This window comes from Myotis davidii, unplaced genomic scaffold (genome assembly GCF_000327345.1).
Source record: "Myotis davidii unplaced genomic scaffold, ASM32734v1 scaffold130, whole genome shotgun sequence".
NCBI classification, from domain to species: domain Eukaryota; kingdom Metazoa; phylum Chordata; class Mammalia; order Chiroptera; family Vespertilionidae; genus Myotis; species Myotis davidii.
In genome coordinates, this window is record NW_006285040.1 from 915532 (window position 1) to 930811 (window position 15280).

Sequence of the window (15280 nt, forward strand, 5' to 3'; positions counted from 1 at the left end):
TTCATACCTACAGTGTGGTTTCACATAAATGACCTCATTTCATGTCAACTAAAATCCTATGAGGCTAATGTTATGCTCATTACATATTGAAGAAAATAATATATATAAAGGGTAAGGCCATTATGAGAAGGTACAACACTAGCTGTGGTGGATCCTTGTCAAAAACCCAGCTCTTGTGTCCTGAAATTTTTGCAACAGAAACTCCAGTCCTCCAGGTCAGTGTACTATCTAGCAAGTTCACAAAAATAAAACTGATCATAGCAAAGAAACGCTCATCAGCTAATAGAATAACTGTATTCACACAAGAGTTATTTTTGTCACTCTGGGATACAGAAGGAAGAGCACTGGGAAAACAAGATGATGACTATTCTGCAGGGGTTCTGTTTTCCCTTTGGGCTCTGGAGGACATGGCCAGGTTCCTGCAACTGACTTGGCAGCTTTGAAGATCTGCTTGTGGTTGGATTGCCAAATTTAGCAAATATACAGGATGCCCAGTAAAATTTGAACTTCAGATAAACAATGGATATATTTTCATACTAGAGGCCCAGAGCACGAATTTGTGCACCAGTGAGGTCCCTCCTCCTGGCCTGCGGGATAGGGACAAAATGGCTCTCCAACATTTCCTGAGGAGTCCTGGAGTGCAAGAGGGCACAGGCCAGGCTGAGGGACCCCACTGGTGCATGATTGGGGCCGGGGAGAGATGTGGGAGGTTGGCCAGCCAGGAAGGGATCGTGGGAGGGCTTCAGGGTGGGTCTGACCTGTCTCACTAAGTCCCGATTAGCCAGACCCCAGCAGCAAGCTAACCTACCAGTTGGGGGAGTCTGCCCCCTGGTGGTCAGTGCACATCATAGCGAGCTGTTGAGTGGCCTTAGGATATCATTAGCATATTACACTTTGATTAGTTGAACGGCAGACCAGACGATCGACACTTAGCATATTAGGCTTTTATTATATAGAATAAGCATGTCTCATGCAATATTTGGGATGTGCTTATAATAAAAAAGTATGTACCAAAACTCACATTGTTTAAATTCACTGATTCAATTAATATAGGTTTCCATTTTTTATGTAGAGCAAGCTAGGTTCTTTACCGTGGAGAAATGATTTGTGGTAAAATAGAGACTAAAATCCAAGGAACACTAAAAAGCAAGCAAGAAAGCAAAGCAAAAAAAATGCTACATTATAATGTGAACAAACAGGGAATATAATTGTAATAGTTGCATCTCACATGGACTGAGGATGACTACGTAATGCTGGAAAATTCTTTTACAATTGGGTTATACCCCGAGTTCACAATATTATGCTGACTGGCAATCCCTCTTCATACAGAGAGTCTTTCAGCAAGAGAAAAGAAAAATTAGTTTTCATCTTTAAAAAAAAGTACCACAGAAAGAGAAAAAGATTTGGCAAAGGGCAACACAACAAGAAGCTGTGGAAAAGCATTACAAAGTCCGAAGAGCTGGGCAAGTATTAATTTGACCACAGTATTAATAGGATAAATTGGTTCAGACTCTTAAAAGATAATGAGTATGCCAATTATTTTCTCAGGGCATAGGAGCAGGATGAGGAATTACCGTTGTTTTTAGATGTAATAACAACAAACTGAACAAGTCAGATATGTCATCCTCAAGCAGTTGTTCTTATTTGAGCAAAGAGATGTTAATCACAGGTGAGTCTTGCCAGTGACTGTCCAGTCACACAAGTCAGGGTTCGTTGGCAGTTCAAGCATGATGCTCTCAAATTAAATCTGGTTTTAATGAGGTGCCACAATAAGGAGACTTGGGGCAACCATAAATTTTTTGATTTCCATATCAGTTATCTATCTGTCCGTGTTGATTGAGAGCACATATTTATTCTGCTTTAAGGGTAAATAGATGCCAGAGATGGAGGAAGAGAGAATTGATTCGTGTACATGGGTTTCTGTGTAGTAGGTCTTTTGACATCACAATAATTGCTATTTCTTTTATACATTAAGAATAATTTTCCTGCCCTGACCGGTTTGGCTGGGTGGATAGAGCGTTGGCCTGCAGACTGAAGGGTCCCGGGTTCGGTTCCAGTCAAGGGCATGTACCTTGGTTGCAGGCACATCCCCAGTGTGGGGTGTGCAGCAGGCAGCTGATTGATGCTTCTCTCTCATCGATGTTTCTAACTCTCTATCCCTCTCCCTTCTCTGTAAAAAATCAATAAAATATAAAAAAAAAGAATAATTTTCCTGTTACAAATATTACATCCTGCTCAAATCTATTAAGGTTTCAGAGGAAGTAACAGGATTTTGGGTGGTATCAGCATTCCTCTGAAGTTCTTTTGTTGTTTTTATTATTGTTTTATTGCTGCTTGTTTGGGGGCTTTTAACATGGATTTTTTATTAAAAAATATTTTTAATCTACAAAACAGTTGAAAGAAGAGAACAATAAATAACATTTACCTAAATTTATCAAAATATTAACATTTTCATTTTTCTCCCTTCTTTTCTTTCTTTTATTTTTAATTTTTTTTTATTGCTTAAAGTATTACAAAGAGTATTACATATGTCTCCTTTTTTTCCCTGCCCTTGACAATCCCCTGGCCTCCCCTACTTTTCTTTCTTCCTATATCTGGGCTAATCATTTTTACATAAGAATAGCCTATATAATAAAAGAGAAACATGCAAATTAACCATCCCTCTGCCAAGCCCAAGCCACGCCCACCAGCAAATCAGGATCACATATGCAAATTAACCCAACTAAGATGGCAGCAGGCAAGGAGCTGGAGCAAGCAGGAGGCTTGGGTTGCCCCTGTCAATGGAGGAAGCCAAGCTTCCTGCCTGCCCTGGCTGGCCCTGGGCTATGCTCAAGGCAACAAAGTTTCAATTATAGAAGGTAAATAAATCCCAGATCTTACTTCCAGCGGGCCATGGCCCCCGCTCAAGGAGGCACTGAAAAAAAAGAAAAAAAAAGAGAGGTTGGGAGCTTGGGTCACCAGGGGGCATGGCAAGCCTAAAAACAGCCATCAGCCCCTCACCCAGGCTGGCCAGGCACCCAAGCGGGACCCCTACCCTGATCCAGGACACCCTTCAGGGCAAACCAGCTGGCCCCATGCACCAGGCCTCTATCCTATATGATAAAAGGGTAATATGCAAATGACCCTAACAGCAGAATGACTGGGAATGACTGGTCACTATGACACACACTGACCACCAGGGGGCAGACATTCAATGCAGGAGCTTCCCCCTGGTGGTCACTGCGCTCCCACAGGGGGAGCTCTGCTCAGCCACAAGCCAGGCTGCCAGCTGACAGCACAGCGGTGGTGGTGAGAGCCTCTTCCGTCTCCTCAGCAGCACTAAGGATGTCTGACTTCAGCTTAGACCTGCTCCCCGCTGTCAAGTGGACATCCCCCGAGTGCTTCCGGGCTGCCAGAGGGATGTCTGACTGCCAGCTTAGGCCCGATCCCCCAGGGAGTAGGCCTAAGCCAGCAGGTGGACATCCTCCAAGGGGTCCCAGATGGCGAGAGGGCACAGGCCAGGCTGAGGAATCCTCCCCCGCCCCCCGTCACACAGTGCACAAATTTTTGTGCACAGGGCCTCTAGTGTATATATATATTTTAATGAAACATTAAAAAATAAGTTATAGACACCATGACAGTGCATCCTTGAGCACCACACATCTGGAAAGAATAAGAGTGTTGTGTTATATAACTATAATATCATTTTCATATATTCACATTCAAATTTCTCCAATTGATCAATTTGTCCTTTAAAATTGTTTTACTCTTTCAATATAGAATCAAATCAAGGTTCACACATTGCATTGGGTTATATCCCTTTAATATCTTTAATATCTTCCAGTCTAGGACTAGGCTTTTATTACATAGGATGTAGAGCAAGTATTTATATTGGTTGATGTGTCTAACAACTTTGCTAAACTCTTATATTGGTTCTAATAGCAGTTATAGCCATATACTGAGCCACACCTAATAGCCATAGAAGTTATAGGTATAATTTTTTTTTTGTTTCCATGACATTGAAAAATTCAGAACAGTTATCTTATACTATGCCTCACACTCTATATTTAATTTTTCTCCACCATTAGATTCAGGTTCAATAATGTGGCACAAGTACTACATACTTATATAAGCAGGCTTTCTGGAGAAAGCAAGGCAGTCCTCTCAAGCTGGTCTGAAACCGTCTTGCAAGACTGGCATGGGGTTTATGTTGGTGAGAGGATGAGGTTGGCACGAGGGCTCCTGTACACAGACAGGTGCATATGTGGTTTGACTTTCTTACCAGCACCAGATGAGGAAGCAGCCAAACTTTCTCATCAGTTTGTCTACAAGTGGGGCTGAAGGGGAAGGAGGAAGAGTGAGGCTCGAGATGTTAGCAGTCAAACATCAAAAAATGGAGTCATAGTCTTCGTTATACTGCACTATCTTACATTCTTTTATTTAAGTCTATGAGATAGAGACCTGTTGCACAGACACTTTCTATGTGTTCCCAAATCGCCTTCACAGGGTACTTGGGAAGTGCATGGAATAAGAACACAAGTCATTCAGGCTCTTTTTTAAAAAGAATATTTTAATATGTTTGTATTGATTTTTAGGGAGGAAGGGAGAGAAAGAGAGAGAAACATCAATAAGAGAGAATCATGGATCAGTGGCCTCCTGTACACCCCCCTAATGGGGATCAAGCCCATAAGCCTGGCATGTGCCCTGACCAGGGACCAGGGACCTCTTGGTGCATGGGTCAATGCTCAACTACTGAGCCACACCAGCTGGTCTCAGCTCTTTGAGGGAGAAACTACTCTATAAATATGCAGTATTATCATCAAAATCATTACTCCTTTCCAAGGTACTTGACAGTTTTAAATTGTTTATAAATCAGTTATGGACAGGGCTATCAATTTTCTCTTTAGAAAATCAACCTTAGAAAGATCGTGTACTTTCATGATGTCAGAGGGTTCCTGAGAGGGTCAAAGTTCTTAAACTTACATCTCAGCAGAACACCAAGATGATTCTCCAAGCCTTATATTGCATATGGGATGTTAGGTTAATCGAAATAACCACTATATTTAAACACACAAAAAATAAAGCTACAGATCTTTGTCAAAACAAGTATTAATGATAATAATAAGAGCAGCTAGCACAGATTGAATGCCTTTATCTTCCAGGAACTCTTCCAAACACATCACAGTCATCCTCATAATAGTTCAGTGGGTTAAATATTATTATTTTCCCAATTTTGCAATGAGGAAATTGAAGGCCATAGAAGTTATAGGTATAATTTGACCAACATCCCACTGTAGGTATGTAAGTAGTAAGAATTCAAATATGAAACAGAAAGAGAACATTGAAAATTATATATTTCAAAACTGTATTGTAGTTCTGACTGTAGAGCACAGATTGATTTCCACTAAATATCAGAAGTGCCAAGCAGGCTCAGCTTTTAACCTAGTTGGGATGAATTTTTATTCTGTTCTATTTAATTTTGACCTCAGAATAGTAAGGGTACAGCATCCAAGATAGCAAGTAGCCAAACAATGAGGCATTGGACAGATGAATGGTTTGGACATTCCCAACCTAAAAGGTCAAGTCAAAAAACAATTTAGAAATCAGTCATGTATGCCCTGTTGGGTTCCCAAGGCATTTTTCTTCTGTTGAAACCCAGATAAAGTTACATAGTGAAATGATAAAGGCATTGACTTCAAGAGTAGCCTTAGATTGGTTTAAAAATTGTTAAACCACTGTTTGACCTTCAGCTTTGGAGATCTCAATATAATATGTATAGTGCTATGCTCTAAATGATTTATATATTTCTGAGCACTTTCACACACCTTTCATTTAATCTACTTAATAACAGTGCTATTTACAGAAATTTTACATACACAAACATGGAACTAATATTCTATGCAATCCATGTGTACACTGAAGTACAGGGAGTGCATCAAACACCTTGTGCAATCCTGTGGCCCATCCCTTTGCTCAGGTGGCTGTAGTGATCAGCTGTGGCATGAATATAACCTCTGACAAAATGACACACCTCAGCTGTCTTTCCCTTGCTTTCTGCCCCAGGGTCCTCTACCCACTGAGATTCTGAGCTAAGCTGGTCATGTACAAACCTGGAGCAATCCCTGATCAACGGGATAGGAATTGTTAAGTAAGCATTCCCCTTTCCCATCCCTGAACGTAATTCTGAGGCACATCCTGTACTGCTCCAGTGGGGCCTGGGCAGCACTGAGCCCCAGCTGCCCCCGCTGCCCCAGCCATCTCCTAAAAATGCACCCTTGGAGTGGCTTCCTTCCTTCCCTGTTTTGCTCCTCCCAATTGCCATGCCTACTTTGCTTTATTAGATTTGGTTACAGTCGGTAATTAATAAGTAGTTAATGTACACATCAAGAAAAGTCATATACCAGGGGAGCCATTCATCAAACCTTTGTCATAGGATCTGCTTTAGGGGTATCTAAGGGAAATCAGAGAGTTTAAGTAACTCATAAAAAAAAGTCAGTTATAAAATAGGTCTTCTGTCCCCTTATGGGATATGGATTAAAAGCATTGGATTCACCCGGGTTTGAAACTAGCTGAGACATTTTGAGACTGTGTCTTGACTTTTCTGAGCCTCAATTATTAAATGGGAATGGTAATAAAAATAATCACAATGGCCAACCTTTATTGAGAGCTTCCATATGTAGATTCTGTTTTAATACTTTATATATACCATATATATATATATATATTCACCTACTAACCCTCACAATAACTTATGAGATATATGCTAGTATTATCACATTTTACAGAGGAAGTAACCAGGGTACAGAAAGGTTCCTGTGCACAAAATCACAGAGCAAGTGGCACTTCAGATAATCAAGCCCCAGACAATCAAGCCCTAGTGCAGTGATGGTGAACCTTTTGAGCTCAGCGTGTCAGCATTTTGAAAAACCCTAACTTAACTCTGGTGCCGTGTCACATATAGAAATTTTTTGATATTTGCAACCATAGTAAAACAAAGACATATTTTTGATATTTATTTTATGTATTTAAATGCCATTTAACAAAGAAAAATCAACCAAAAAAAATGAGTTCGTGTGTCACCTCTGACAAGCGTGTCATAGGTTCGCCATCACTGCCCTAGGGCTCACACACTTAATTACTATTCATTAGCTTTACAATTTTCTCATGGGTTCATAATAAAATGTAATAAAATAAAAAATAAAGCATTTACTACCCAGTGCAAAAGAAGCACTTACAAATATTAGCTTGAAAAAAGAAATATACTTCTTTTAAAAGTTTGAATCCTCATGAAAAAATTGACAACAAATATTATTTTCCTGTCCATTTATCTTTGTTTCTCTAACTTCTTTTCTGAGACTCTGTTCCATTAAAATGTTACTGCCCTTCCATCTTTCTGACTCGCTGATGTTTTATGTTTCCTTGCTCCTGGTCCCCAGTCACCTTCTCCAACTTCTCCACATTCAAACCGAATTTTTCTCAATTTCAAGGCCACTGACAGATCAGTATGAGAAATAAAAGAGATAGTTTATTTTCATGACATCCCCTTCAGAATGTCACCAGCATAAATTTATGTGGCATTTGCAACAAAGCACCCCAAAATACTTGCACAATCACCATCATTATTTTTCAAACCCTTGAAAATATAAATGAAGGCTTCCGTGATCTAGAGAAAGCAATACAAGGATCTCCCTGGCAATGTGGGTGCTGCCTACAGTCTGAAGCACAAGCCAAAACAGCAAATAAGTTAAATAAACACTTTATTTGATTCATTGGCAAGATCTTCTCTTTCTTGTAAATTAATAGTCTAAATGCTAACTCACTTTAACCTTTCCTCATAAATGATACCAGTGAGGGTAATTTGCATATGCAAAAGAGTCACACAGGGAGCTTTAATTACGGCACTTGACAACTTCTCTGATTACTACATTTTTCAAGGCTGCCAAGAAATGTTGAACTACAGTCTTGACTTTTTTCCCCTGGTGGAAGAATATTGCTTATAGAAATCTGAATGATTTCTGACAGTGACTTGACTCTTCTTGGGGACTAAGCAGGGTATGAATTAATTGAATTTAGTTTAATTATGTAAACTATTTCCCAAGGAAGAAACATTCCCAGGTACTGTTAGTAAACTTACAATTTACTATCCTCCATTGAGTAAATTCTTCAAAGTGGTTGGCACATTAACATCTCCAAGGTTTGCAGTAGTTCCTCTATTTCTGTGGCAAGTAGCTGTTTGCTCTAATTTTTGGACAGTGGTTAATTAGTGGAATATTCATGTACACATTAAGACATCTTAATGTATCCATACCTCACACTGAAATATTCCACATCTGAAGAGTTTACACATTGCTTACTCTTTCAGTCATTGCTTGTTTCATTAAGTAATTGAAGGAAAAGCAAAATTCTCATGGTTGGTAGGACCCACATATTAAATGTATATGTGTTTGTCTAAAGTCCATGATGTGCATTTCCTTGGATCTTAGGCAATACCATTCTCAGGCGAAATACCAGCCTCAGTGGTAATCATATTAATGTCTAATTTTGATCTTATGTGGGGTTTTTAGTTTAGTTAACTCAACTGTTTTTTAGTTAACTCCCATGTTAAACATGCTGAAACATTGTGTCCTCTATGTCCTATTACTTGAACAAACTGTACCATTAGTTTAAAATATAATGGAATGAAATTCAAGAGGGGAATTTTTAGCACCATTTTCATAGAACACTCTTGATACAGGAACCAAAATTATTAGCAGTGCCTCTTTTGCTTGTTTCAGGAGACTTCATTTTCAGCTGATAGTTACATCTCTAAATAGATTTCACGCTTTCTGCTCAGATAGAAGAGCACACTTAGCTTTCTTAATATTCAAATAACACTCCCTTCACTCATCACCACCAAAGTCCATTATCAATCCCAGAACCTATTAAATGAACTACAAAGTTTTTGCCGGTTTCAAGTTCTCACAGAAAAAGTCTGTGAGAGAATTTAACTAATTTTATCCTACTATTACACAGAATGTTCTTATATTCCAGAATTTACCTACAAAGATTTTAAAAGGTTCTTTCCTGTGATCCTGTGAATTAGTCATAATGTCAACTTTCAGGGATAAAAGAGAGCCCTACAGGAGGAGAGATCTGAGTGTAAGGGACTATTGCTTGGTAAAATTTAAAAAGAAAAAGCCCCAGTTAGGGATATACCATCCTTTGGCCATGGGAAATTCAATTTACTATAGTTCAAAAACAAGAAAGGGGCTACTTGCAAAACCCAGTTGAAGATGATAACAATTCAAGAGGAAATTCAGTCAAGGGAGGCACTGGCACCAAAGTTAAGTGGGGATCTAAGTGAGTAGCCAACATTGAGGTAAAAAAAAAAAAAGTCATTAAGCTAGGGTGTCAGGAATGGTCACAGTAAGCAATCAGCTCAGAGGACACCTGCTCATCAGGTATGAACATCCCCACTGGTTCTTAAAGGGCTACCTGGGAAACAGTGCCTGGTGGGAAATAGGCAGGACAGATTAAAGTCTTCCTTTCTGAAGCTTTGATGGCTATCCAGAGCCTTGTACTACCCAGAATCGCCCTGCGCTGCTGGAAGGCATGCAGTTAACAACTGAGAACGGCATTTCATAAATTTATTTCTCAATTCTAGAATGCTGTCATTTTAAAGGAACATTCTAAGTAGACTTTACAGTTAATTCAGAGAAGGGGGACCTACTAGATACCAATATGTTGTTCTCACATATATTCATAGTGCTGACTCTGCCTCTCTCTGTACCACCTTTCCCCCAACACCATCATTACCAGTCACATTACTAGGAACCATCATCAATATTATCAAAAGTTACTAAAAATTTAATTTTAAGCTCAAAATGTTTTCAAAGGCTGTCAAAGTTTCTGATGTTGAGTGATCTAAGCTAATTCCTCTCAAACTATAATATGCATACAAATCTCTTGGGAGATCTTTTAAAATTCTATAGTTCTTGAGTGAGATCTGAGATTTTTGCATTTCTGACACATTCTTGGGTGATGTCAAAGCTGTGGATCTATGGGCCACACCACTGAGTTCCTTGGTAACTAAGAACTTTTATAATTGTTCAATAGTCCTGATGCTTCTTCAGATTAGAATTCAGCTTAGAACCAAATCAATTCTCCACACAAGAGTTCTCAAACTGAGGTCCTGGGTCTCCAGCTCCAGCCTCACACTGCCTTGGTGCTAGTCCCAGCTCTTCTGCTTCCTTCCTGTGTAACCTAGCTACTGAATCTCTCTATGCCTCCATTTTCTCATGTTACAGAATTATATAAAATAGAATCTGGCTCATCCGGTCATTGTAGGGATTGAGATGACTCAGGTAACATGTCTCCCATAGTGCTAAGCATGGTAATCAAACAGCAAAGGTTAGTTATCCTTAGAAGACCCTAGGATGAAATTTCAGGGCAATCTATGAGAACACTGAAATGATTTCTAAAATATTCTATGTGCTGAAGTTTATTTCACCTAGAGAGAGTCCGTGTTTATCACTGGATTCACAGTGGAATTCATAACCCCAAGAAGTTTAAGAACCATTGATTCAGACTGACTATGGGGCCCAGAGCTGCCCTGGTATCCAGAATATGGGTCTAAGGAAAAGACACATTTTGGCCTAGCACTGCAATAAGTCTAACCCCACTGGGTTGGGGGACAAGCATAGGAGGAGCAGACAATAGACTAATGTCTTGCTACTTTATAATTAGTGTTGCTATCACCATAATCATGTGGGTGTTTATCCATTGGGATAAAGTTCTCCCTGGAACTTCTGTGCTCCGAGAGCATAAAACAATGCAGTGGGAAAACCCTGTCAGGCCGCCAATGACCTCACGGAGGTGACATACTCATTTTTTAAACAGCATCACCTGCCTGATCAGCATGCCCTATCCAACAGGCCCTAGGGGGACAGTTCTGTCGCAGCATGTCATGGAGCTATGCACAGAGGAAGGGTGGTAGCACCACACCAAACATGTCCTGACTACTTGGAAGCAGGGTCTGCTGTGAACAGGTAGGCAGCAGACACAATCTCATCGTTTCTGAAGAACTTAAGCACTTACAAAGGCTAATGTCACAACCAGAGACTATTGGAGAAAAGTCAAAACACAGCCATGACAAATTTATGAACAATAATTAGAGTTGAGAAACCAGTGTCAGCCAAAGCAGATGTGAGAAAAACAATACTTTAAAAACCATACTTTATCAGTCTCCTACCTTACTGTTTAGTGGGCAAAAGAAGCCCACTTTCAGAAGAGATACAGAAGAAATTTTTGAAAGTATGTATTATGGCAAAGATGTGAAGGCACTGAATGAACACTCAGAATACTCATTTTAGTGCTACTAGTTTAAATAAACCCATATATTATATAAAATATTAAAATCTAACACATAGGAAACTTGATTCTTAAGACTATGAAGTGGGCACATAAAGGCAAATATATATGCAAAATATAAGGCCTTCAGCATTAAAATAAAGTATATTTATTAAACATAGTTATGAATTCTTAAGATGAAAAACTGTTTTTCACAGATATACATCCACATACCCAAAAGTGAACTTGATTTTAAATTACACAGTACATATTATGTTATAAAAGTTCACTAAAAATATGTACAAAATATAACCCTTTTGTCAGAATTCCTGCCACCAGAGCATCACACCAGGATACATGATGATTGATAGCATAAAAATGATTTCTACTTTCAGTTATAAGACCCAACTTCAATATTTACAAAAATGACTAAAGAATCATCCTAATAGCTGCTGCAATTTACTAAATTAGATACTTTGCTGAATTTGTAATAAGTTTTAAGTCACTATGAATGTCATAATTTGAATAGTTGACACTAAATCCCAAGGTTATAATTTTTGTGTAAGAACGAATCACACTAAAAAAAAGAAAAAAGAAAAAAAGAAAGAATTACACTAAAATAAAATTATTTTATAAATTGTGGAAATGTTACTTTTTTCTTCTTAATCTTAAATTATATCTCATATACCAGTTAATTTTATATTTCACCTGTTTATAAAGAAACATATGAAACTCTAAAGCTGATAGAAGAAACATAAGGGAAAAGCTCCAGGACATAGGATTTGGCAATGATTTCTTGAATATGACACCAAAAGTACAGACAACCTACAAAAATAGACAAGTTGGACAACATCCAACTTTAGAACATCTGTGAAGCAAAGGAAACAATCTGAGAAGGCCAAAAAGGGCTATTTCCAATGTAACCCTGATATTTGGGGAGCTAACAATCAGAATCCACGCCAGCAAGCTCAATGTACATTCTTGATAACCTCTAATTAAGTCACTACCTCCTTCCCAGATACTGGTCTTGCAGAACCTGTTACAGAGGCCATAAAACTGCAAACAGTGCACTGCCCTGGAGGGAGGGTTATTAATGCTAGCGCCAGGCCAAACCATCAGATATGGCCTGGAGATCCCCAACACCTGGGGGCCTTCTTGTAAGGCCTGCGAAAAGGACTGGAAGCATAATCCATATTTGCAGGACAAAGACCACAGGGAGATATAAAAGAGAAGCCCCCTGCATGTTACTTTACTCAGATTTGGAAAGTTATTCCCCGAGTCTGCTGGCGTAAATAAACAGTGTCCCTCCTTTTCTCTAAAGTGTCGCTTGGTTTTTCTGTGGTCTTCTGCAACAAATCAACAGAGTAAAAAGGCAATCTATGAGTAAGAGGAAGTATTTGAAAATAATATATCTGATGTGGGGTTATTATCTAGAATATCTGAGGAACGTCTATAGGTCAACAACAAAGAAACAACGATAATTTTAAAATAGGCAAAAAACTTGGACAGTTCTCCAAAGAAAATATACAAATGGCCAACAAGCATATAAAAAGAAGCTCAACATCATTAAACGAGAGAATTTGCAAATCACAACTACAATAAATGTAATCTCACACCCAAGAGTGGCCAATATCAAAAAAACAAAAATGACAAGGATGCAGAGAAATTGAAACCCTTGTATGCTCTGGGTGGAAATGAAAAATGGTTATAGAAAATAGTGTGGAGGTTCCTCAAAAAAATTAAAATAGAATTATCATAATACTCAGCAATCCCACTTCTGAGTATATATCCAAAAGAATTGAAAGCAGGATGTTAAAGAGACGTTTGTATACCCATATTTATAGCAGCATTATTCACAATAACTAGGAATAGAAGCAACCCGCTCTGGGTGGAAATGAAAAATGGTTATGGAAAACAGTGTGGAGGTTCCTCAAAAAAATTAAAATAGAATTATCATAATACTCAGCAATCCCACTTCTGAGTATATATCCAAAAGAATTGAAAGCAGGATGTTAAAGAGACGTTTGTATACCCATATTTATAGCAGCATTATTCACAATAACTAGGAATAGAAGCAACCTATGAATATCCATTGACAGTTGAAAGCATAAACAAAATGCAGTATATACATATAATGAAATATTGTGCAGCCTCAAAAAGAGAAGGAAATCCTATCACATGGGTGGTATGGAATTTCAGTTTTGCAAGATGAAAAAGTTCCAGAAATCTGTTGCTCAAAATTGAATATACTTAAAACTACTGAACTGTACACTTAAAAATTATTAAGATGGTACATTTAATGTCATGTGCTTCATCACAATTTAAAATATATATATTATGCCTGAGTCCTAACTACAGAGAATATCATTTAATTTACCTGGCATGCAAACTGTACATTGAGATTTTTTTAAAGTCCCCGCCCTCACCACAGTGATTCATCACTGCTCTACAGGACCATGGGCCTGGTGTTGTCAGACCTTCTGATATTTTCAAGAAAAGCTACAACCATGATTTGTATGTAAACATTTGTGATTTTTTAATGCTATCAACTAATTTTTAAAATGCTATGCAAACCAAACAGCATTTGCCGGCTCTAAGCTAATGATGTCTAAGTTCCCTTTTAATTTAAAATGTCTGTGGATCAAAATTAAGTTTTGTGTGTTTCAGTAGCTGGCTCCTGACCAGGTGAGTCTGCTCTGACTTTGAAACTCCCCTCCATGGAGTGCTCATCAATAAACTGGGTCACTCTCCACATCGAGGTGACACAAGAGGTCTATCAAGGCTATGAATCCTCAGCCCCATGTGGGTTATCGTTTTGGTCAGTAAAATAGATTGAGGATCTTTGAACAGCTAGTTCAGGCAGAGAACCCTGTTGTTCAAGTTGAAGGTTACCCGGACTCCTAAATACAGTTACCATTCAAAGGCTGAATTGCTTTGATGTAAGCAGGATTGGGGAAGGGGAAGTGAATGGCTGAGAACAATCTCCCATCCCATCAGGAGGTTTTTCTGTCCACAAAGCCTCTATGGAGGTTCAGAGGAAAAGCCCCAGGAGCTGGAGGAGGGACAGCAAGCTGAACCTCTGCATCCTCTGCTCCCAAACAGACCAGGGGCTGCTCTCCCTGCTCTTATCAGCTACACTGAGCGCCCACTTAAGCTTGTGTTCATAAAAGGGGTTCAACTGCTTTAAAAAAAAAAAAAAGGAAAGTTAAAAACCCTGACCTAGATTAGGGTATTTAGTATGCTCATTCATTTTTCAGATGACACCAACAGAGATAAAACTAACTGAACAAATAAAAAATATAAGTACCAATGAATAGTGAAAAAATAGGGGGAAAGGTAGGACTCTGAGGCTGTCAAGCAAACTCAATAAAATGTTATTGTTAGAATAGAACTCCCGTTCAGGAAAGCATAAGTAGAAGTCAGCATGGGGATGTGAGACCCCAGGCCCACAGCTTGCTTGCGGACCCTCTGAATGGAGCAGCACTCAGGCTGGGCTTCAGTGTCTGCAAAAGTGAGCAGCTTGTTTAGAAGTGAGGTTAATTAAAGGTCTATAATGTGAAGTTTTACATAAGCATGAAGTAACCAAGATTATTCTGCCCAAATAAAAACACCAGGAAGAGATTTAATATTGAAAGGCAAAAGCTGCAAAGGCAGAAAAAGAAAAAAAATAGATTAGATCAAAATGAAAAACTTTTGTGCATCAAAAGATGCTAGAAACAAGAAGAAGCTACCAATAGAATGGAAGAACATATTTGCAAATTATACAAATTATAAAGAACTTCTACAACTCAACACCAAAAAACCAGCAAAGGACTTAAATAAGGATTTCTCCAAAGAAAATACACAAATAGCCAATAAGCACATGAAAAGATGCTTTACAACACTAATCATTGGGGAAATATGAATCAAAACCAAACTGAGATAGCAGTTCACATTTATTAGGATGGCTATTAGAGAGAGAGAGAGAGAGAGA